This window comes from Ciconia boyciana, chromosome 3 (genome assembly GCF_034638445.1).
Source record: "Ciconia boyciana chromosome 3, ASM3463844v1, whole genome shotgun sequence".
NCBI lineage: Eukaryota > Metazoa > Chordata > Aves > Ciconiiformes > Ciconiidae > Ciconia > Ciconia boyciana.
The window spans coordinates 110280867-110302390 of NC_132936.1; the positions used below are offsets into that span (position 1 = coordinate 110280867).

Consider the following 21524-nt stretch of genomic DNA (forward strand, 5'->3'; position numbering starts at 1 on the left):
TTCTCCTTGGTCCCAGCACTTCTATTTATAAGTATCAACCACAAACAGAGCATTTCTTCAGCAAAACATAGTCCAAACTGGGCCCTGTGCAAAGTTTTCACTGGTTTCTCGCTGAAAGAGCCAGTTTCATTGAAGACTCCTGGGCCAGACCAGAAAGTTTGGGTGAGTTTCTCATTTGGAACGAAACTCAAAGGTAAGAGAGCTTCCAGTCTCCTTGAAATGGCTTTGCAATCTTCCCCACCAGAAGGCCTGTCCTTTGCAGGGATACGCCTGCTAGGAACCACACCATTGCCTGCCAGGACAGGTAAGGAAGGGTAGAGTGGTGATGGATAGCCCACCAAAACCTTCAGGACTCAGTTCCCATCTTCCTATTACATTTATACAAGCCTGTGGATTAATTAGCAGATTTTCAAGGCTTGAGGATGCTCAAAGCACTGTTAAAGGGTTAATACCAAGACCGTTTTCACAGAGTGAAAGAAGGTCTGGCTACAACTTCCCTTTGTTTCCCTCCTCCCTTCCCCACCTTCCCTCCTGCTGCTTCTTTTATGAACAGGTCTTTACTGTGCCTCAAAAAAAAAATTGCCTCTCTGATGGCCTTGCTTTCCCCTGACTGCTTGGGGCCATCAGAGAGCCAGTCGGAGGGTGGCTTTTGTAATAAGGAAAGCTTCTTCCAGGCAGAGGAAGACACTGCCTGGGGCTTCTATATTCACAGCCTTTCTATTTCAGGCTTTCCCTTTTCACAAGGCTTTGTTTGCTAACCCCTGCTCTCCCCCCACGGGACATTAGTGAGCATACTTACCTCAGAAGCAGAATAAACTGTAAAAAAGCCCAACAACTCTGGCAGAGCCCACACCAGAGATGAGGGGCTTTGCATCTTACCTCTCTGCCTTTTCTCCTTCCAGGGAGTTTGCTGGAAAGGAGACTAATTAATAGGAATGCCTTAACGGCTTAAATCCTGCTCTGTGGACTCCGATTTGCCTCTTGAGGTGGAAAGCAGAAAGTAATCCTATTTTCAATATAGACAGAGGTAGGCTGTGCTGATACTGAGCCCAAAGCAATTCCAGAAAGGTCACCGCAATAATGCGATGCATAGGCTCAGAAAGCCCCGGGGAGCTCCGGGGAGCTGGCACAGGATGTTAAGGTAAACGAAACAGCCCCAGCCCCTCCCCTGATCCCTGGCAGAAGGATTTCGGTCCGTGGCGTCAGCTCACAGCAGCTGCCCCAAGCCTAGCATCAGAGATGCCACTGCAACCTGCACCCACACAACAGTTTGGGCATCCCATCCCTTCCCTCCTGCCTTACGCCGTGCAGCACAGCTGGGTACCAGCACCACCAGCAGCAAAGGCACGCACTGAGCCAGTGGTCAGCCATCGCCATCAGTCACCACCTCTGTGTGCTCCCAGGCTCTTCAGCCAGGTCACAGCTTTGCCAGAGCGCCCTGCTCAGCAGCTGCCAGCCCCATCGGCTCGGTTTGGCTGCAACCCTTCGCCCCCTTAACCCACACACCTTGACGTCTGTCACCACTGATGGTGCTGTAAATCCAGGCTGCAGCCATGCTTTGCATATGAGTACCCATGGGCTTAGTGCTTTGCCATCGCTCATCTTCCCAGTTCAGAGAGCTTCTGAACACCAGGTTTTCTCCATGCCTGTCTCACACGCAGGTACAAGGATCCTGAACCACGCACCACCGGTTTAACTTTACACTACATTGCAGCATGGTGACCTATTCTAAAAGCAGGTGAGTTTAGCTCGAGCAGGGTCACGTGCCCAGCTTGACACCAGATTTTGAGGCAATGCTTAAAGTTCCTTGTCACCACATTGCCAAGGTGCCTAAAATACATAGGAAGGGTAAAGCACTGCAGTCTTTCAAGATCTGCATAGGAATATATTTACCAAGCTGGATATTACCACTATCTGTCTTTCCACATTAGCTCTCTAGATTCAACATGTCTTCTTCCTGAACCTCTTTCCTAGAAGTTTTCATGATTTTCCTGCAAAGGTCCGTTCAGGCCAGTCTCACCAGTGAAGCACACAGTTAACTACTCTCCCATCCTCTCAGGGCTACAAAACACCCTCCTGTAGATTTTCCATCAGTGGCTCCTCTGAACATTTCTTTCCAATGCCTCTTGAAAAAAGCTGGTGTTCGAGCACAAGCCTGTCTGACACCTATCCTGAGGTCAAGCCAATTATTTCACTCCTTGCCCACCGCCACTGAGGCAGTCACACTTTGCACCAGCCTTTTAGCATTTTGACCAGCTCCAGCCGACTGCAGCCTTACCTAGGGAGGTTTATGCCTTGTCACTGTTGACCCCTGCAAAGTCACCAAAAGCATATGCCACCTTTCCAGCATTCTCCAGTGCTCTCCTGAATAACAAGTGTTTATTGTATTGCTCCCTTTCTGAACTTCAAGCCAGCTGGTCCTTCAGCTAGAAGGTTCTCTATCTTGGGTGCAAATTTCTCCAGGATCTGGCACAGCAACGTTTTGATAAGGTACCAATAACAAGAATGTGTAGTGGTTTCCATCAACACATGAAGTCCTCCTTTTCCCAGGACGGGACCATCAGGGACTTGGTTGTAATCTTGGATGATTCTTCAGGCTCCCCCCTACCACTGGCAAGGTTTGATCTGCCCATGTGAATGCAGTCCCGTTCACTTCTTGTCTTGCTGGCCCATCCAGTTACTGCTTTTTGATATCCAGCCCATCTCTTCGGTTCTTTTGATTTGAGCACACACATTTCCTCATCTGGCACCAAACAGATGAGAAAACATTTATGTGCCCAAGTCACAAGTGCGCACCAGTATCAGCTGGTCTAATTAGAGCCATTTCAACTGGTAATTTCCAGTGGGGCAACAACGGTCTTGCCAAAACCAGCTTTTGGTTCCCTAAGCACTTGCTAGGAGCCACAGCAGGAATAGGGCTTCCCAGAGCAGTGGTGAGTCCTTTTATTTTCACAGAAACCACCAAGCAGCTCTGCCAGAGCAACAATATTCCCTCACTGCTGGCCAGTGCCTGGATGAACACTGCGAGCCCAGAGGTGAAGGACTTTCATAGCCCATTACCCAGCCTCCTGAGCCATGCAGTTCCCAGCTGCCACTGCTCTTGACAGATCACCATGCTACACAGAAGCTTGGTCCCTGCTCTTTTTCTCCTCCAATCTCAGCTTGGAAACAGAGTGTGAAAACACATTTGCCTGTCTTCAAGTGTTTTTTCTTTCCTCCTCAGCAGATCTGCTCCTAGCCCATCACCTTGAAGGTGCAGGGAAGATACTCAGCATTACAGGAGATGTCATGTTTAACCTCATGCATGACGGAAGCTGGGTTTGCATTATCAGTAGCACTGTGGGCAAGAAGCTGAGAATAAGTGGTGTTGTAACTCAGAAACTTCAGGCACAGCCATGGGAGGATGCAGTGATGTGTTCTTTTATCTCAGCCTAACTCCCAGAAGGCCGCTATCCTACAAACCCCTTGCTGAAAACTAGATACACCTTCAGTCTCACACAAGTAACAAGCTCAGTCCCTTCTCCCCCAGTTAAAATAATGATTAGAGATGGTTATTGGAAGTATCAGGAAGCCTTGCTCCCATCTCGAAACTCTGCAAGCTTGGTGACCCTCCTGACTACCTACATACGCAAGGCAAGCCTGGCAGATCCTGAGTGCCAAGGCAGCAAATCCTTCTCCTACCAGTACAGTAAGTATAAGTAAGTATAAGGTACTGTAGTATCTTATGAGTGTTTTCATCAATAGGTACCAGCACGCTTTGCAGATGAAAGCAGCATGTTATCACTACTACACTTTTCGGAGAGCAGTCAGGAGGTGGCAAGGCCGAGGTTAAAGAACAGCAATGGAAATGAGACAGAAGCACAGAAGACAGTCAGGGAAGTGAAGCAAAGCTGTGTCCTCTGTAACCAACACAGGTCAGGATGTCCCCATTTTCACAGAAAGCCCCTGGAAATGGGTTTTTAAAGGGCTGCCTGAAGCCATCCAAGAAGCCAGGCTGGGGCTTACCAAACCTGGTATTCTTCCTCCATGTGGATCTCCCCATTTTTTACTTCCATTTAGTTACTCAGGGGTAACCCTCGGAAATACCAGAAAAAAACTGTGCTAAAACATGTCAGTGTCACAAAGGGAGGAACACATTTGCCTGTCCCTAGCCCTCTGAACTCTTCTCCTAACCCAGCAAAGCCTAAAGCAATATAGACACTGGTGGAGAGACTCGAGATGGGTAGAGGCAAGACCTGCCATGCTGTCAGGTAGCCAGGTTGGCAGGGGAGGACATGCCTACAACTCCATGGTCCATCTGCACACCCAGAGCCCAGCTGTGCATCGGTCTCCAGGGAAACTCTGAGGTTTGATGGGTCCCTGAGCTAGGAAGCATACCCCTGTCCCCCAGGAAAGCATCACCACATCCCTCTTCACCCAGAGAGGGAACTCAGCCGCCCACGCTGGGACACCTTTCTTGTAACCATCTCTTGTTGTTATCCCACAAGCCCGATAGACTGCAGCGTGAGCATCTCTTGTGAGCCCCTTCCCAGCTCAAGCACTTTTTGCTGAAGTTAACACCACAGATTTAGCTCTGGCTAACATGGCTCCTGCCTTTATACCAGAGGCCAGTGCTACAGGCAATATCTCACTTCCAGCATAACGAACTTTATTGCTGCGCAAAGACTAGGAGACTGTACCCACTCCAAAAAGCTCAGTCTAATGGATAGAGACCCATTCTCCCCATTTTACCAGGCAAAGCTTGGGGGACAAAAGGATTTTCCTGAAAAGGCTGTGGCAGTCCTCAAGTCCACGTGCGATACTACACCGCACCACCACCCTTCTGCACCCACTCAGCACCACTGACCCGCACAGTGTTATCTCTGCACCACTGACCAGCACATGCTCAGCACCAATTAATCTTCTGACATCCCAAATCCTGCGCTGTCACATCACTGCTGGACTGCGGGATGAGGAGCAGCAGGTCACGATGACCGAGGCCTCATTTAAATGCAGCGTGCCCACTCGCAGGAACTGCAAATACACCAAATATGAAGGACGAGCAAAGGGAGCAAGGAGATTGCTCTGGACGCTCAGAGCGATTTAAAGGGAGCAGGCATGAAAGTTTTGCTTTAGCAGAGGTCCTGCAATCCAGCTGACACATCCAAACCCTCCAGCCAGGGTGTGTCCTCACTTGGATCAACACTTCACTCCTTACAAGGTACCTCCTAATGGTCTATTGATTTCAACAGCCATCCCAGTAAACGTGTTACTGAGGGAACAACAGCCCAGCAGCAATTGCAAGTTCATGTGCTAACGCCCCAGTGTTCAGTGCAAAAGGGAAAATGAGTTTTGAGAAGGTAGGTTATTGGCAGGTCAATGTGATGCTTGTAATTCTGGCAATGAGCAGCCCACCCCAGAGCAGAGGTAACACGAGCAGGCACAGCACAGCCTCCCCTCCATGATCTGTCCTCAAAACCAGTGTCACCTCCTGGTTCAGCTTCCCAAGGCTCCTGCCACCCTCCTAACATAGCTCCATCTTCATATGAAACATCACTTGCCAGCCCCAGCTATGCCATGGCAAGGCATGTCCCAAAAACCATCTGCCTGCCAGTCCCAGGTAGGAGATGACCTCCTCATGAGCACGGTCCAACCAAAGCACCGGGCCTGGGGAGCACAGCAAGGGGCAGAGCGGCTTGGCCACGTGAGGAGGGATCTGGCAGGCGGCATTATTTGGGAGCAGCCTCTGCTGAGGAGTGGAGCGAGGACTGAATTTCTATTCTGGGGCTGTTTGCGCTTCCTGTTTGGTGCAACAGCCTCAAAGGGGAATTAGTATTTACAGGGCTCCGGTCACGTCATCCCATTGTTCCCATGCAGTCAGGAGGCTGCCAGGAGAGAGGAAGAGAGAGCAAAGCATCCCAGCAGGCTGCCCCAGCCACAGCTCCCTGCCAGCAGTGGCACTTTGCAGGGAGGCAAAGCAAAAGGTGCGGTGGAGTCAGTGATTTCCCACCTCCTGCCACGGGAGCAGCGCAGAGGGGCAGTCAGGCAGCTGAGAGCACAGCTTCTCCCTCCCCAGGCATCTTCTGACAGCAGAAAAGGCAAAAAGGACAGGGGAAGGTTTTTTCTCTGGCAATCTAGAAGATGCAAATGCACTCCAAGGTCCTTGTAGACCCAATGGCAGGAGCTTTAAAAGCCTTTTGAGGGATGTTAGCTTCTCAGCTGGTCCAAAGCAATCCCTTTTCCAGAGCCATTACGTTTTCTGATGTACACAGATCAATGTCATGCCACAGAGAGGCCCGGTGCCTTCTGCACGGGCAAGGAGAGGAGCCTCCTGCAAAGGGAGGGCATGCCAGCAGGGCCCCAGGGCACCCCAGGAGGAGAAAGCGGACCCCTTCAGCCTACCCTACCCAGGTCACGCACATCAGTGGGGATGCTCAGCAAAGCAGAGGTCAGGAGAGAGAAGAAAACAGGAGTCTCACAGAGCGAATTTGTGGAGGAGAGGGGAATACAGGACGGGAGGGCAAAGCAGATGAGGCAAAGGGAAGCTGAGAGCAACTCCTGCACATACAGGAGCCTTCAGCAAGAAGCAGCACAGCACGAATGAAAGCCATTTTGGGGGGTTGCCTCAGGATGTTGCTCTTCAGTGTTGCACAGCATCCCTACTAAAGACAGAGGAAACCATTTTGCTCTTGATGGGAGGAAGGGGCAGAGACAGAAGAGAGCTGCACCAGGAAAAGGTCTTGCATCAGTACTAAGCCACAGCTGAAGACAAAGGCCTTTTATAGGCAAGACCAGGCAGGCTAAGGGATGACAGTAAATCTCTCTGATTATATTCTTCAGCTGTGCCAGAAGAGACCTGCATCTCCTAGGGCTGCACAAGAATGAATGCAATAAAGACGATGAAGCACTAAGATGATAAAGTAATGGGGGCTGTGCAAGTTACCACATAAGTAAAACTCTCCGTTTCAACTCAATCGGTAGCAGAAACTGCCTTGGTGACCACTTTTTCCTAGATTTTGAAGTCTCTCTGAATTTCTACTTGCGGGACCGCCTTGACTTAGTGCTGGTTGCATCTCAGGCACTGTTTTTCCATGGATCAGGACTCAGTCTCTCCCATGAACAGCACAAAAGCAGACTAAGCATTTTAAGCAAAATGAGGTACACATGCACAGCTTGGTCTGTGAGAAAGATCCAGCCTCCAAATTTTGACAATTAACTTCAGAGGACCCAGAATTTCACCTGCAGTATTTGTTGACCTATCGAGCAATCACGTAACGCTTCGTTGAATGAGAACTTCTGCTTCTCTATATGTTTGGCGTGGTTTTATACATGATATTTTAATTTTTTTGTTTGTTTCCTTTCCCCATTTCATTTCCTCTTTAAATTCCAAGACAACTGCCTGTGTGCAAGGATAGCAGCTGTTTTATTCCTGGAATTTGCACTCAGTTACAGGACAGACAAACACTGGGCTTTCTGCAGGAACTCGGCTTTCCTTCTTTCCTGATTTGTTGCTGTTTTCCTTAGGCTGAAGCTAATATCTCCTTAGAGCCAGAACAGACATTTGGGGTTTTGTCTATGGAAAGAAAGAGTTCACTCCTTGTCAGCAGCAGCATGCGTCCTTTCAGAAACAGAAATATTTTCACTCTTTGATTTCAGCAAGACATTTTGGCAGCGTTATGAATCCAAACCTTTGGCAGAATCGTGCAGGCAGTGAGACAGAGGGAGGCTTCACTGAAATACGGAAGAGCGAAGGGGATCACAGCTCAGTGCTGCATGAAGGGCGCAGGAGTCCTTCCCGCACAGCACTGGCTGTCCGCAGAGCTGCTGGCACAACGGTAGTGCAGAAAAGGGCTCAGGCTGTTTTCACGTTGAACAGTTCCTCACATCACAACTGCTACAGCTCCGCCAGTGGCCTGCAGAGCTGCAACACTTCATACTTCCACACGCAAAAAGAGCGAAATCCATTCTGCACGTTTGGGATTTGTATGTTGGACCAACAGCAAAGCTATGCAGAGAGCACCCTACATGTACCTCCTCTGTGACAACCAACAGCTCTCCGGGAAAAGATTAAAGTCACCAGCTTCCATGCATGGGAAGGCTTCTTGGTTAACCAAAGGGCTGTTTCCGAGGGCTGGAGGAAAGTGGCGTTGTGCTTGCATTGCCACAAGCCTGTTGGAAGCAGAACGAATGCTGTGACAAAGCTTATTTTTTGCCTCCAGGAGGCTCAGTAAGTCCAAACATGCTCAAAATAAGTGCTGAAACCTTTGGGTGCTGATCCAGTGCTGAGTGAAGCTTCTAAAAACGTGAAGTTTCCCCATCCCTGGCTATATTTATCTTCAGCCTTGCTCTAGTGACCACTCTGAGGAATGAGGGGACAGACTCACGCTACTACTGAAAGGTGCTGTAAAGACTCACAGCCTCTATACAAAAAAGCCCAGTGCCATTTTCTGAATGGAAAGGTGCATTGCTTCAAAAAAAGACAGTCTCTTCACTTTCAGTTCGGGCATCCCACCTCAGGTCTTTATAACGACCCACCCAGGAAAGGCAGGTGATGTCTTCTGGTCAAGTCAGATTCCTCTCCTCCCCTCGCCCTGCTGCTCACCTGCCTCTCTCCTTCCCTTGCCTCTCCTCCACGTCCACGTGCAGGCTTTGGCTGGCCCTCAAGCCTACGCTCCTCTTGCAAACATGACCCTCCAGCACTTACTCATGACTAGTATCTGCACGAGCCCGCTCAGGAAGGTTACTCACGTAATTAAGGGCCCAGCTACCCTGCAAGCATAACCATGCCTTTGCAGCTGGTTTTCACTCCCCTCACCTGACCTTGTTACCACAACACTGAGGAGCTACAATCCCTCCACCTTCCCCCATGCTTATCATGTTTTTAACTTTGCAGCCATGACAGAGGGCAAAGCACAGCCAACTTTCCACACCTCTACTTTAGCTCTCGAAAAAATGTCCACACCTGCCTTAGCAGCCTGCTCTTCCCTTACCAAAGCACCTTCAAGCCTCCCCATGAAGGTTACCTCTCCTCAGGTCTCACCAAATTCTCACCAGCTCTGGTGAAGCTGATGTCCTCCACCGGCCATCCCACACACCCTCACCCTGGGTGCCAGACACCCAGGGGAGCAGATCCTGCTCCTCCATGGGTCCTGGGGCTGGGACGATGTTCATGATGGGTAAAGCTGGGTGGGCAGCTAGGTGGCAGCTGAGGCCAGGGGACACGTGCAGCATGTGTGCTGAGACATCCCTCTGGATGTGAGCTTGGATGGAAACACGGAGGAGAGCAGTGCCTTCAGGGAGCAGAGCAATGCCAGCTGGGCTAAGCCACCACACAGAGAGGTGGAAGGGATGCAGGACAGCGAGCCATGCTGGATGCCACCATCATCTACACTGTAAGGCCTTGCTGTGCTGGACAGCGAGGAATACCTAAGCAGGTATAGCCCAAAGACAATATACAAGTAGTCAACATGGCCAGTAGCAAAGCAATAAGCGTTTGTGTTGGGACACACAGACTTCTAGGGCTGACAATGCCCCCAAGAGCTGGAGAACTACAAGTCACAGGTGAAAATGGGGATAAGAGAAAGAAAAAGAGCAAGAGTGGAGCCTCAACATCTCCTCCTGCTCCACCCTGGAGCCACCAAAGGCTGCCTGCTCCTTTGCAAGGCAAGGGCACAAGGCTGGGCCTGCCAAGCACAAGTGTCTGCAAATTGGGTGTCCAGACAAAAATGGCAGTAGGTTTGGTTTTGGCATTGAGTTTTTCAAAAAAGCCACTGAGTGAGCATGTTTTTGATAATGCATTTTTGTGCTTGTTATATATGACCTGGGTTATGACCTGGGTTCTCTTTTCCTTCCATATCTGAACCTTCCTCTGAGTTTTCTCTGGAAAAGAAAAAAACAAAAGGGCTGGGAACGTTCCTTTTCATTTAAAAGGAAGCTGAGACTCCTTGACAATGGGATGACTCCAGCAGCTGGGCTTTTAAGGACACTCTGGAAATTACAAGACTCCTGATAAAATCGTAGGAGTTGGCAAGGCCATATTTCCTCTGAACAATTACGATTTATTTGCCTATGGGTATTGCTGTGTTGAAACGCCTCTAAAGTTCCTGCTATGTCATTGAATTTGCATGCATTTCTTTTCAGTTCCTTCCTTTTCCAGCCCCTGCCAGAGAGTAGACATTCCTGAAAATCAACTAACCACACTCCCATAACTTTACAGCCTGAAGACCTTGAAGCAAATGAGCCTTGAAGAGTAATTGTAGCATTACAGGCACCAAATGATGCTGAATTATGCAGCACTTAACGGACCCTGCTTAGTGGATTGGTTTGGGGAAAAATGTTGGATAATGTGAGAAAAAAATCACTTCCCCAAATAATATAGCAATGCTAGCTAGAACTCTCACTGTTTTCAACTCTATTAGAAAAAAAAAAAAGGACTCCTCCTTTGACTGTGTGGTGGGGCTGGACTGGAGGAGTCCCATTTTAAATAGGTAAACCTGCGCTGGGAAAGGACCTCTCCTTTCAGAGAACATTTCAACCCACCAGATTTATACATCCCCCTCTGGAGCATCTAGCGTTGCTGTAAGAGGTGCTGAGAGTGACTACGCACCAAATCCAAGCACTTCAGGTAACAAGCATCAGCCAGGATGAACCAGGTCTTGGAGGCAGGTGTGAGCTAACATTTCCATTTTGGTGGCTCAGATGCTGCGGAATGCATGGACCTTAACCAAGATGCGTCTTCCTAGCATGATAAAAGCTCCCATTGACCACAAGAGAGATAATTTTTTTGTTTAAAAACTATTTAGAAAACATCTGGGTAGCATTATCACTAACGAAGCCAAAAGAAAAGTAGCAGCAATAGAAATAATGACGCAAACATGATGGATATGCATTCAGTGATGTGTGGTGATGTATGTTCCTTGCAGGGGGGGTGGACTAGATGACCTTTAAAGGTCCCTTCCAACCGAAACCATTCTATGATTCTATGTTCACTAATCATTGACCATCTCTATGTGTTCACATGCAGGGTATTTCTGCACACTCTATGAATGGGCTTCGGTATCATTATTATTTCCATTCTTAACACATAGGAATCAAGCTGAAATTAAGCATTAAGTAAGAAATTAATGTAGAAGATAAGCAGCTTGCTCAAGATCACACAGGAAATGGGTGAGGACTGAGGGATGGGAAGTAGGTGTTCCCCTGGTCAGGCCATCACGTGGCAGTGGCTTCCTACCAACACCTTAGCATTGAACAGGACCTGGAAAACACAAGGCTGCTGTAACGTTTGGAGGTCCTCTTCCCCAAAACTTTGGTATTTTTCAGGGACAAGACCTTGAGAGAAGGTGGGAATGGAATGGGGGAAAGTCTGTTTAGGCCCTCACCTCTGCTTCATGGGTACTGGTTAGCAGTGAGAGTGATGGACGGGGCAGCAGGAAGAGCAGGAGCTTTGATGGGTTGACCAAGAAATCCCCATGCAGCAAGTACGTGAAGTGCCTGGCATTCCTGGCTGGTAAAGATGGGCAGCCATGGCTCAGGTATGCCAGCATGAGGGGCCATGTTGTGGCACCACGAGAGCAAATAACCCTGCCACTCACAGAGCACCGCTTCACCCCAGCGTATAGACTCCAGGCATCCCCAGACTGGGGGAAGTGCGTGCTAGATTTCCCAGCGCTTACCCACCACACTCTGCCACGTCCTTCATCCTCCTTCCCGAGCTTCCCACGCCGGCAGGCTGGCCGGGAAAATAGCGAGCGCCACGGCTTACCCCTGCATGCGATGAAGCAAGAGTTTGAGAGAGGACAGGGAGGAGGGAGGGATAAGTAGGTGACAGTCTAATTAAGGAACGCATGATAACGCCTCACGCCGGCAGCCAGGCTGCAGGCATTTCCTGACCACGGGATGCTGCCAGCTTTGCCACCTCTGAGCTTGCCTTCACACGGCTTTTAGACGCTGGCTGCAGCCCTGCTCGGCTGATGGAGAGGTGTCCAAGCCCATCGTCCCGCTTGCGTGCGTGCGGGGAGGTGGAAGTGGAGGCTTTAAGTTACCTTTTGGCTTGCCACTCGTTGTTGGGTGTTTAAACACAGGTGTCTGCTGCTGTTGACACTGAGTGATAACTGGAGACATTTTTTCCATTGGAAAGAATCTCAAGAATTTCCCCGTTCTCTTTTTATTCTTTTTTTTTCCTTCTGCCTCGTGGTAAGGAGACTGTTACCGGGGGGTGCGGGGCAGCTGGCACGAGGCAGAGGTGTGACGGTGCTTATTTAAAAATTAGATCCCCCCTCCATTCCGTTCTCACAAGCACAGCCGCTCCAGCCCCAAGCTTCAAATGCTCGTTTAAATTGAAGTCTTCCTCCCTTTCCACACCCCTCGCTGCCTCTAACAGCTGGTCCTTAATGCTCTATTCCCTGTCTTGTAAACTGGTTCCCCAAAACGGCAGCCAGCAGCCACCTCCAGGAATTAATTATCCCTCCAAAAGCAGGAGGAGCTGTGGTCCCTCAGTGTCGTCTGCATCACTGAGGCTGAATTTGCACCGTTGCATCCAGGCTCACAATTCAAGCCCCTCCTTGACTCCCTCAAAGAGAAGAGCAAAACACTCAGAGCTTGGGGTGGCAGCTGGGAGAAAAGCATTCAGATGTAAAATATATAAGAAATGCCTTCCCAAAAGGGAAAAAGTGGGCACACGCTGGGAGAGGGGCCCCTTCCCTCCCTCCTTGCCCATCTCGTGGCACTGATCTGCCACCATAAAACAACCCAGGGCCCAGGGTGCCATCACCAGAAAGCTCCTATTATTTATTTTCTTATGCTTAACTGTGTCCCAGCTCTGTTTCAGGTCATTTCTTATGTCATTCAAACTGGTTAGATTTTTTTTCCCCAAGAGAAACCAGGCCTGTCTTGCTCTGGTACACCCTGGGGAGCAGGAGGAAGAGCCAGTGAGCCCACACGCGTGTGCTCACACACCCTCCCAGCACCACGTACCATGGGAAAAACCTTGTCTCGCAATGAGCTCGCTGTGCGGCCGCACGTGCGTTTGTGCGGACACATGTGTGTGCAAACACAAGAGGCTGAGATGCTCCTACACGCACGGGCACGTCCCTGCATGTGCAATCACTGCCGGGCGATGCTGCCCTCCCCCTGCTCCTTGCTCTCCTAGGACTTTGTTGGAAAGCACGAGCGCAGCCAACGCACCTCCAGCCCTCCTGCTGGTACCCATGCCTGAGTGCATCTCTCCCTCTTGGGGTGACGGTGGCACTAATAAGCAGGCACCATCCCCGCCATAGGATGGAAAACATGAACACTCTAAAAAAAAGCCCTGGCAGAGTGGAAAGCCAGGCCCAGGGGGACTAAACCAAGCACGCTGGGGCACTAGCTTACCTAACACGTTCGATGGGGCTTGGCCACCGCACAAGTGACTAATTGCCTGTCTCTTCAGCTCCCCGCAGCAATTAGCAGCTCCAGTCGTTGGCCACTCTCTGCCCCAGGAGCTGGGGAGGCACGGGGTCCCCACCCCTGTGTTTCCTGGGAGCCTGGGCCGGCAGAAAGCCAGTCCATCCAACAGGCGTTATTTTCACATTATAAAAAAACCCAAACCCTCATTGCAATGCAACGTTGGCCTCTCTTGACGCATCTGCTTGTGGGCTGGGGAAATTTTGGTGGCAGTGAAGCAGGAGGGGTTGAGGTCCTTGCTGCAGACGCTGCCAGCTCTGCTGGAGAGGATACAAACCTGGGGTGCAAAACTCATAAACTGCCCTTTTTCTTCCCAGACAGACACCTCCCCTCGCCCCCAGCCCACTACATGGGGCTGCACATCCTTGCCCTCAGGGAGCCCAGGAGCCGCCCCACGCATCCCTCCCATCTCAAGGGAGGGGGGTGATGGGGGGCACAAAGGAAAAGGCAAACAGGCATGTTTTGAACAAAAGGATAAAGAGGCCAAACCGCAAATGAAACATTACCACTTCAAGGGGGAAAAAATAGATAACGACATTAGTCACCACCCAGAGAACAAACTACAGCCTCCTCAGCCTGCGGAGGCTATGAGGAGCCTTCCATCCTCCTCCTCCTCCTCCTCCTCCCCGTCCTCCTGCCCCTGCTCCTGCCTGTTTATGATATGGCTTATGACAAAAACAACTTATTAAAGGAATTACGCAACTGAGCCCCTAACCCTTTCCACGCGGGATTTTTCCAAAGCCTTACGCTTATCAGGTAATTGTGCTGGAGACACCAGCTACCTGTCACAAGCCCTGTTGTGTGGCTGTTTTTTTAATGAGGCCTCAGCTCCTTAATTGCTCGCATGCTTTGTTGGGAAAGCTTAGTCACATGGGTGCAAAGGTAATCCAGGAAAAGTACTATCAGCGTGCCCAATTACGGGGGCTGGCACTGCCTTTGGTATTGAACTCTGCCCATGGCCTCAGGACCAGCATCCCGGGAGGTCACTTGGCAAAAGGGCATCTTTACACCTCTCCGTGCAGGCTGGTGCTGGCTCTCCAGCTCCCGGTCCACGTGCCCTGTCAGAAACTTGGCTCATAGCAGAGCCCACATGCTTGTTGCCCTGGGATTGCCCAGGAAGCCCACATGATGGCCAAGGAGGTATGCGGGAGCCTGTGTGTAGGTACCTCCTGCCTTCTGAGATGCCTTTGAGCAGCTGAGGCACCTGCCCAGGGCTGATAGACACAGTCCAGGACCTACCAGAGCAGCATCCTCTTGCAGAGGCGGCTGTACCTCTAGCGTACACCACCCAGATGCACCGGGATGTCGGACCCTCACCGAGGCAGAGGGACGCGCTCACCGTCAGCGGGGACAAGCCATGCCCCGACTTGCACAGTCGCCTCGGTTCAGTCTGGGAAGTTTGGATGCCGATGCTCCAGCTCAGCCTGGACCAGCGATTGGTTTCAATGCACCACTTCCACTGCCAGCAAGGGGCTGGCACACACACAGAGCAAAATTGTTATCTGTGTTAGAGTAAATCCTGAGGGACCAAGCACCATGGCAAGTTTTGAGCCAGGCACCATACAGACACAGGGTAGCATGAAGCACACATGCATGAAGCAGCTGGGTGGGTGAGCTGTGCTCCCAAGCGCTGTGCTGTGCATCGAGGCTGGGAGAAAATCATTACCTACTATTTCAGTTTGCTTGTTTCAGACTTTGCTCCAATTTCTGTAAAACTAAATAGTCACCTACAAAAAAAAACAAAAAAAAAACCCAACAAAAAAAACCCCAACAAACCAAAAAAACCCAAAACCCAACAAAAAAAACCCTGCTCTAACTGCAGCCCACCGGGCCACCTCACCCAGCCTCAAATCTTCTGGTAAACAACATGCATAATGCCAGCCACCAGGCTTCTCCAAGCAACTCCGCACATTTGTAATATGTAACGCAGTGTATGAAATCTATATCTCCGTATAATTAGGAGTGCTCAGAGCGGTGACTCAGACATTCCAGCACACTTTCTTCTTGTTGTCGGTGTACGAAATGTAACTTTACTCATTTTTTCCAATGACTTTGGACTTTAAAAACAGTAATTAGCAAAGTCAGCTTGTTATCGGCTCCTGTCGGTAACCCGTCCTCATGCTAGTCCTCCACTGTGTTTTGGTCACAGGCAAAGCTTTGGCAGTCATTTCCCAAGGCTTGCTTTTGTCCGGAGGATCAAGGCAGCTGATCGAGGAAAAGAGGTCCTAAAACTGCAAGCCCTTCCACACATCTTCGTTTTAAGCACTTGAATATTGAAGTAGCTCCAGACTGGGTCTTTATGTAGTGTGCTAAATAGTAGGCAAGACATGAAATAAAACTTTAGAGGCATCATTTTCTCACTTCTCTTTCTAGTTACGGCTAGGCAGGCATTGACAGATGCAAAGTGAAAATACCGTCCTCACTAACGATGCTTCTCCTACCGTGCTTTTACGGTGCCTTTCATCTGCTCTGCTCACAAAGCGTTGTACTACCCGTACGTCGCCACGTACCACTGCATCTGCAGCCAGATGAAGGGCGAATGGCAATCTGCTACTTACCACCGCTCACAGGCATTCAGCCCATGAAACGTTTCAAAGGGTGTTACGAAGCCTGCGTTTCGTGAGGGGACAGGGGAAGCTGCTGTTTCCTCTAGCATGCTGGTGGTCCTCATATTTTCTTCCCTGGTGGGACAGACTGGTTGCAAGGCCCCAGCAAAGGAGGCTGAAAGAGCAGCATCCCCTTGAAATCCATGGGAAGTCCAGCCAACCTGCACAGGTGAGCCACTGCTGACAGTATTTGGACTGGCACGCATGGGAGCAGAAAAATGCTCCAGAGAAATACTTAAGTCCACAACTTTTTAATATGAAAAATTAGAGAGGAAAGAACAACTTTTCCTGAATAATTCAGGTGATTCCTGGTAAGCAGATTGTGCTTACCTGCCATCTGTTACAGTGAAGCTCCAATGCACTCAGAAAGATACCAAGACCCAGCTACAGCCAGAGGCTTCTCTGGGAGGGAAAGCATGTGTATGGGAGTGAGGGAGCAAACAGGATCAGGCCCTCCAGCTGTGCTGGAGCCAAAAGTTGGGGAGCATATTTAACCTTCTCAGTCTAACTGCTCTCCTCAGCTCATGAAGTTCAAGGGTTAGTGAACCTCTCTAGCTAATTTTGGGTTCAGACAGTTCAGAAAATGAGTTCACAAACCCTTTTTTCTTACAATTTAAAGTAATTCCCCCCCAAGGGAGACTGATGCCATTTAAACCACAGGTTTTCCAGGCTAAAGGGAGACCTGTGGTCTGTGGCCACACTTCGGGAAAGCTGTCGCCTACGTCAGGTAGCATCTCCAGCGCACGCCTGACTTTCAGCATGACCGAAGTCGATGGGATGTCCATGGAGCGGGAATGAATGTGTCCTTGAACTGGACCTTGCTGGGAGGCAGAGGCCGGTTCTGCCTTCCTCCCTCCCCGCCTCCCTCAAGTTAAGCCAGTGCAAGCAGCATGCAGGTGGCACAAGCCGCACGTGCTTTGCCCCTGCAACCTCTCCTTCCACCTCCACGGTCTTCATTGCACAGTCTTGCCATGTTTTCCTCATTCTTCCCATTCCCCATTGGTTTTTTTTTCACCCTATTGTGTCACTTCATGTCACTGACACCCTGCCGGTTTGGGGGTTTTTTTGTGGCAATTGAGGAATGTGAATTTTACAGCAGACTGCTGGGCACACGCAGAATGGCTGTCCATGGATGTATAGGTCTTTTTATGCTATAGAAACAGAGGCACTGACATGTGAAGACACAAACCCAACAAGGCGAAAGCACAGAAGAAACTTGGGGTGAGGTTCAGCTCATCTAGCTTCAGCTACCTGAAAGTTGGGCATGCAAACTACATGGTTTGCTACATCTTCTCGCTAGTGAGAGCCGGAGGACCTCCAAGAAGTCATTCTTTCCAGATAGGCTGTTAAAATTAATCACCTTCTGGAGGTGTTTATCTCCTTCTGTGGAGTACAGGAAGAGACTAAATCATTATCTCAGGCTAGACACCCAAGTTTTAATTACGACGGAGGCAGTTCAGCGTGACTAGCCCAGTGCCAGGGTGGGAGGTGGCATCACAGGGTCTGCAACTGGGAGCTTTTTGCTGGTTCCCTGGGGAAACTCAGCTGAATAAACCATCTCTCCTGGCAGCAGTGGCTCTGGAGATTTCTTCTGAGCAGGTGTCCTCAAAACTGACTGCTGTTTCATCACACCGGGAACCTCCCCTGTAGACAAATGTATAAGGTTTGCTGGAAGAGGAAGATATGGAAAATCACTGATGGCAAGTCCCTATAAAGTACCAAATACTCACTTAAGTTAAATATTATACTTCATGCAAACTGTGGCCAAACATATTTTTACAGAGGTCAGTAATAGTTACAGAGATTTAGCTGCTCAGATTAAGCAAGGCAGAGATAGGGGGAGGTCCTGGAGAAATCTCTTAGGCTGCCAGTGGGAAAAACTAGAAAGGATGCTGCATGGAGAGGAGCACATGGGCAGGATGCAGTCTGTGAAACACGCTGCAGCAAGCACCTGCCGGGCAGCTCAGAAGGGCCCTGGAATGGGCCAGGACAGCCTGGGTGTCCATCCGGGAGCACCGGCGGGGTGCGCGGTGGCACGCAGCATGGCTCTTGCCTGCCCCATACAAATGCCCGCAGGCTCTCCCCGCTACCTTGCACAGGCACCCACAGCAGACCCAGCCAGGAATCGGCATCCAAGCGCTGTGGATTTTGGCAAATCCCATTTCAGCTCAGCTGAGCTGATGGATAGACAGGATAGACATGGATAGACAGGTCATGAGATTGAACACTACAAAGTCCCTTTGTCCTCGGGTGCGGGGGATAACAACCCCAGCATGGATCAGCTGAGCCTGGCGGGGACTGACGAGCCCCTGCAGAGCCTCCCCTCGGACCCATCGTTGGAGCAAGTTTACACACAAGACCCTGCTCTAAAGCCCCCTCTGCCTCCCCCTCTTGCAAGGGTATCCCAAATCCCATCAGCTGGATATCTCAAATCCCATCAGCTGGAGCATTACTGGATTAAACCCACCAATTCAATGTCGGAACGTGCCAATTACTTCAAAGGCTGTGCGGAGGGTAAAGCAAGCTGCGGGTGCCAGAGCAGGGGAGGGTAGGGGAGCTGAGAGGCAAATCCCACATGCACACCCATGCACACGCACGTACACACACGCACAGCCCTCTCAGCACACAGGAAAGGCTTTCCCCACTCGAGGGTGCACGGAGGGTCCGACCAGCCAACTTCAGCCAGCTCACCTCCACCCCGTGGGATGCAGGGGTGTTGCCACCCTGGCCACCAAACAGCCGCTGTTTGAACTGGGGGAAATCCTGCCACAGCTCTCGTTGAAGCAGGGGTCGGTCCTCACCCCCGCAGGCAGCATCCAAAGCAGACTTGACAGCCACAGCACTGGCAACAACTGCAGTGGAAAAGAGTTGTCAAACACCGCTCAGGAAGGCTTGCGCTTGACAAATATTTGTCGAGCTGATTGTAACCCGCCCGGCTCATGCTCCTGAATGCAGAGAACCTGTGGGGAAGAGTTTAAAACCCCTGTAATATGGCCGCCTTCTTTCCCCTCGCCCCAGCACAGCTGGAGAAAGCTGCAATCCTGGGTCATCTCCTTGCCCCAGCTGAGCTGCTCCCAGCGTGGAGCGCAGCAGGAGCAGGCTGTTATGTGGCGGTGACCACTCTAGGATTTTATTCCCGTGTTCTCCCTTGTATTGATCCCCATCTTTGCAGGCCAGAGCCAAAGGCGTCAGCCGACGTGACCCTGGAGGAGCCAGGGAGCTGCCTTGCTGTAGCTGGCCGAGGCACTGGCTGCTGCTCCGTCCCTGCAGCTTGCAGCAGAGCTGTAGGCTGTGTGCGTGTGGCTCCCAGCAGGTATGGAGGGCGTCATGGACACTAGCGTGTGGCCACCAAGGTACCTGGGCCAGGGGCATGTTTGGGAGAGACGTGCTTAGTGGCCGGACACACTCTGGGACCGATGGAGCAGGAAATACCCGGGCTTCTGAGCCGGCTGAGGGCAGAATAAAGAAGGAAGTATTGAAAATAAAAGCAAGGCTGCTGTGACATTTTCATGCTTGGCTTCTGACATCCTCTCCATCTCATACACTTGACTTCCTTGCTTATTTTTATCAGATGAAGCTGATGGTCGCTGCTACGGTAACCCTGTGCGGTTACAGCTCTGGCAGTGAACAAGTGCTCAATGCATGTTTCCTTTGCGGCTTCCCTCCCCGCTCCGGCTTCCCACCCCTCAGGGCTCTCAAAATAGTGTGTTTGACTTTGTTACGCCTTAGTTGTGAACGCTGCCTGTTGTGATGGGCAGGGGTTCACTCCTCCAGGCTCTGCTCGTTTGGCCCACCAGCCACTACTGTCTTCCCCCTCTTCTCGTCCTACCTTTGCTGTCTTTGGTGGGAAAAGTACAGGTCTCTGACCCCAAGTACGGGGCTGGGATTTTTGTTTTAACATGGAAAAAGCAAAAAACAACTCTCCCAGGGCTGATAATGTGGGGTGGGGGAAAAAGCTCTTCATTGACAGGACAAAGTCTGATTTGAAACAACAACAACAAAAATACTTCTCTTGCCTCGAGCCCACTCCTTCCCCTTTTAGAGTCATTACGGAGAAGGTGGGACCAGAGGATAAAGGCTGGTGCTCTCTCCTACACCCTGGAGACCAGTTCATCTCCAAGGGCTTCCCAGCTGCCCCAGGTCGCAATGACCCACGTCTCCTGGGCTGGTACCAGAGCCTCATCAGTGGATTTACCAGTGCTCCAGTCCCACCAAAATCATTTCTGTTAATGGCATTTCACTAGCAAGGGTTATGGCTGGTTGTACTTGAAGAAATTTTCATGTTCTCAAGCTCTTCCCCAGCTGGTCTGTCTCCAGTTCTGGTACCCAAACTGCACTGGGGTATTACAAGCAGCTACCCCAGGCTTTCAGCTCGTGCCATGGCCGTCGGCGCAGCACAACAAAGCCGAGCCCCACTCGCCCCTTCCTCCACGTGAACTTCCACTGAGCGAACATGAGGAGCTGCGGAGGGGTGCGGGTGCCCCGGGGTACATCCCGGCTGCACACCCAGCCCTTCGGGCATGAAACCACAGGGTCACAAAGGATGTTCGGCAGCACAGCCCCCCGCTATTGCACCTTACAACCCCATCCCATCCTCCTCCCCTTTCTGCCCCTAGGTAGCAGCCACCCACCGTGCCCTTCCTCGCTTCACAGCGGCTCTCGTTTTCCCCAGCTCTGCTCATCACTGTGTTCACACATGGTGCTACCACCAGTCCTAGGCATTTCCTGGGCAAAGCAGGTTTCTCTGAACTCTTTTCCCCCCTAGGTGTTGGGCCTGAAACCTCTTCCCCCCCCCTCCTAAAAACAACGCTCACAAGCTTTCATTTTTGTTATGACCAGCTTGAGCTTACTTCAGCAGAGCTGCTCTCCAGCCAGGCTTGCACAGCCCTTTCTGAAGGTGGATGATAGATGTAGCTGTAGAAAAGAGACACCTTTTTAACCAGAGTTGCCGAAAAGCCGAATCCGCTGTGCTATCGACACTGCTGGCCTCTGGCAGGGCCTGGGCAGAGCTGCAGCTCAAGGGATGCCCCACACCTTCGCACGCAGCCCTTCTGCTGCTGGGAGCCCTGGCACACTTCACCCCATCCGAGCATACCTGGGCAAAGAAACCCCGAACGGGTCACAGTGGTACCCACCTTCTCTCACCCTTTAATTCCAGCTTTTCACCAGGAGACCTGAAACACAGCAGCAATGACCTTGCAGCAAGACAGGTAGACGGGTACCCACAACGTACTCCTGGAAGCACAGATGCATTTACACAGATGCTGCTGACCATGGCGACATCGGGCAGGTGCATAATTAAAGTTTGTGGCGCTTCTGTCAGGTCCAGGCCCAGCTCTTTGTTTTTCTTAAACCATTCCTTTTCTGTCCAAACATAAGCAAAAAGGCATCATTCGAATCATAAAACGCCCAGAGCTTTTGTCCTCAAACAAGGATTTAGGGATGGTAATTGCTTTTGTTTATATAGAGATGTTTGGTACCCAGGGTTACTTTTGG

General features: G+C 50.7%; 1 long non-coding RNA gene across 1 annotated transcript; it reads right to left on the reverse strand.

The window, feature by feature from the left end:
- Positions 1-15496: 15496 nt before the first annotated feature.
- Positions 15497-21371, reverse strand: LOC140650307 (uncharacterized). The gene is made up of 3 exons (XR_012041918.1): positions 21164-21371; positions 18720-18880; positions 15497-17696 (listed from the first exon to the last, which is right to left on the reverse strand). It is a non-coding gene; the product is annotated as an uncharacterized lncRNA (long non-coding RNA).
- Positions 21372-21524: the final 153 nt, after the last annotated feature.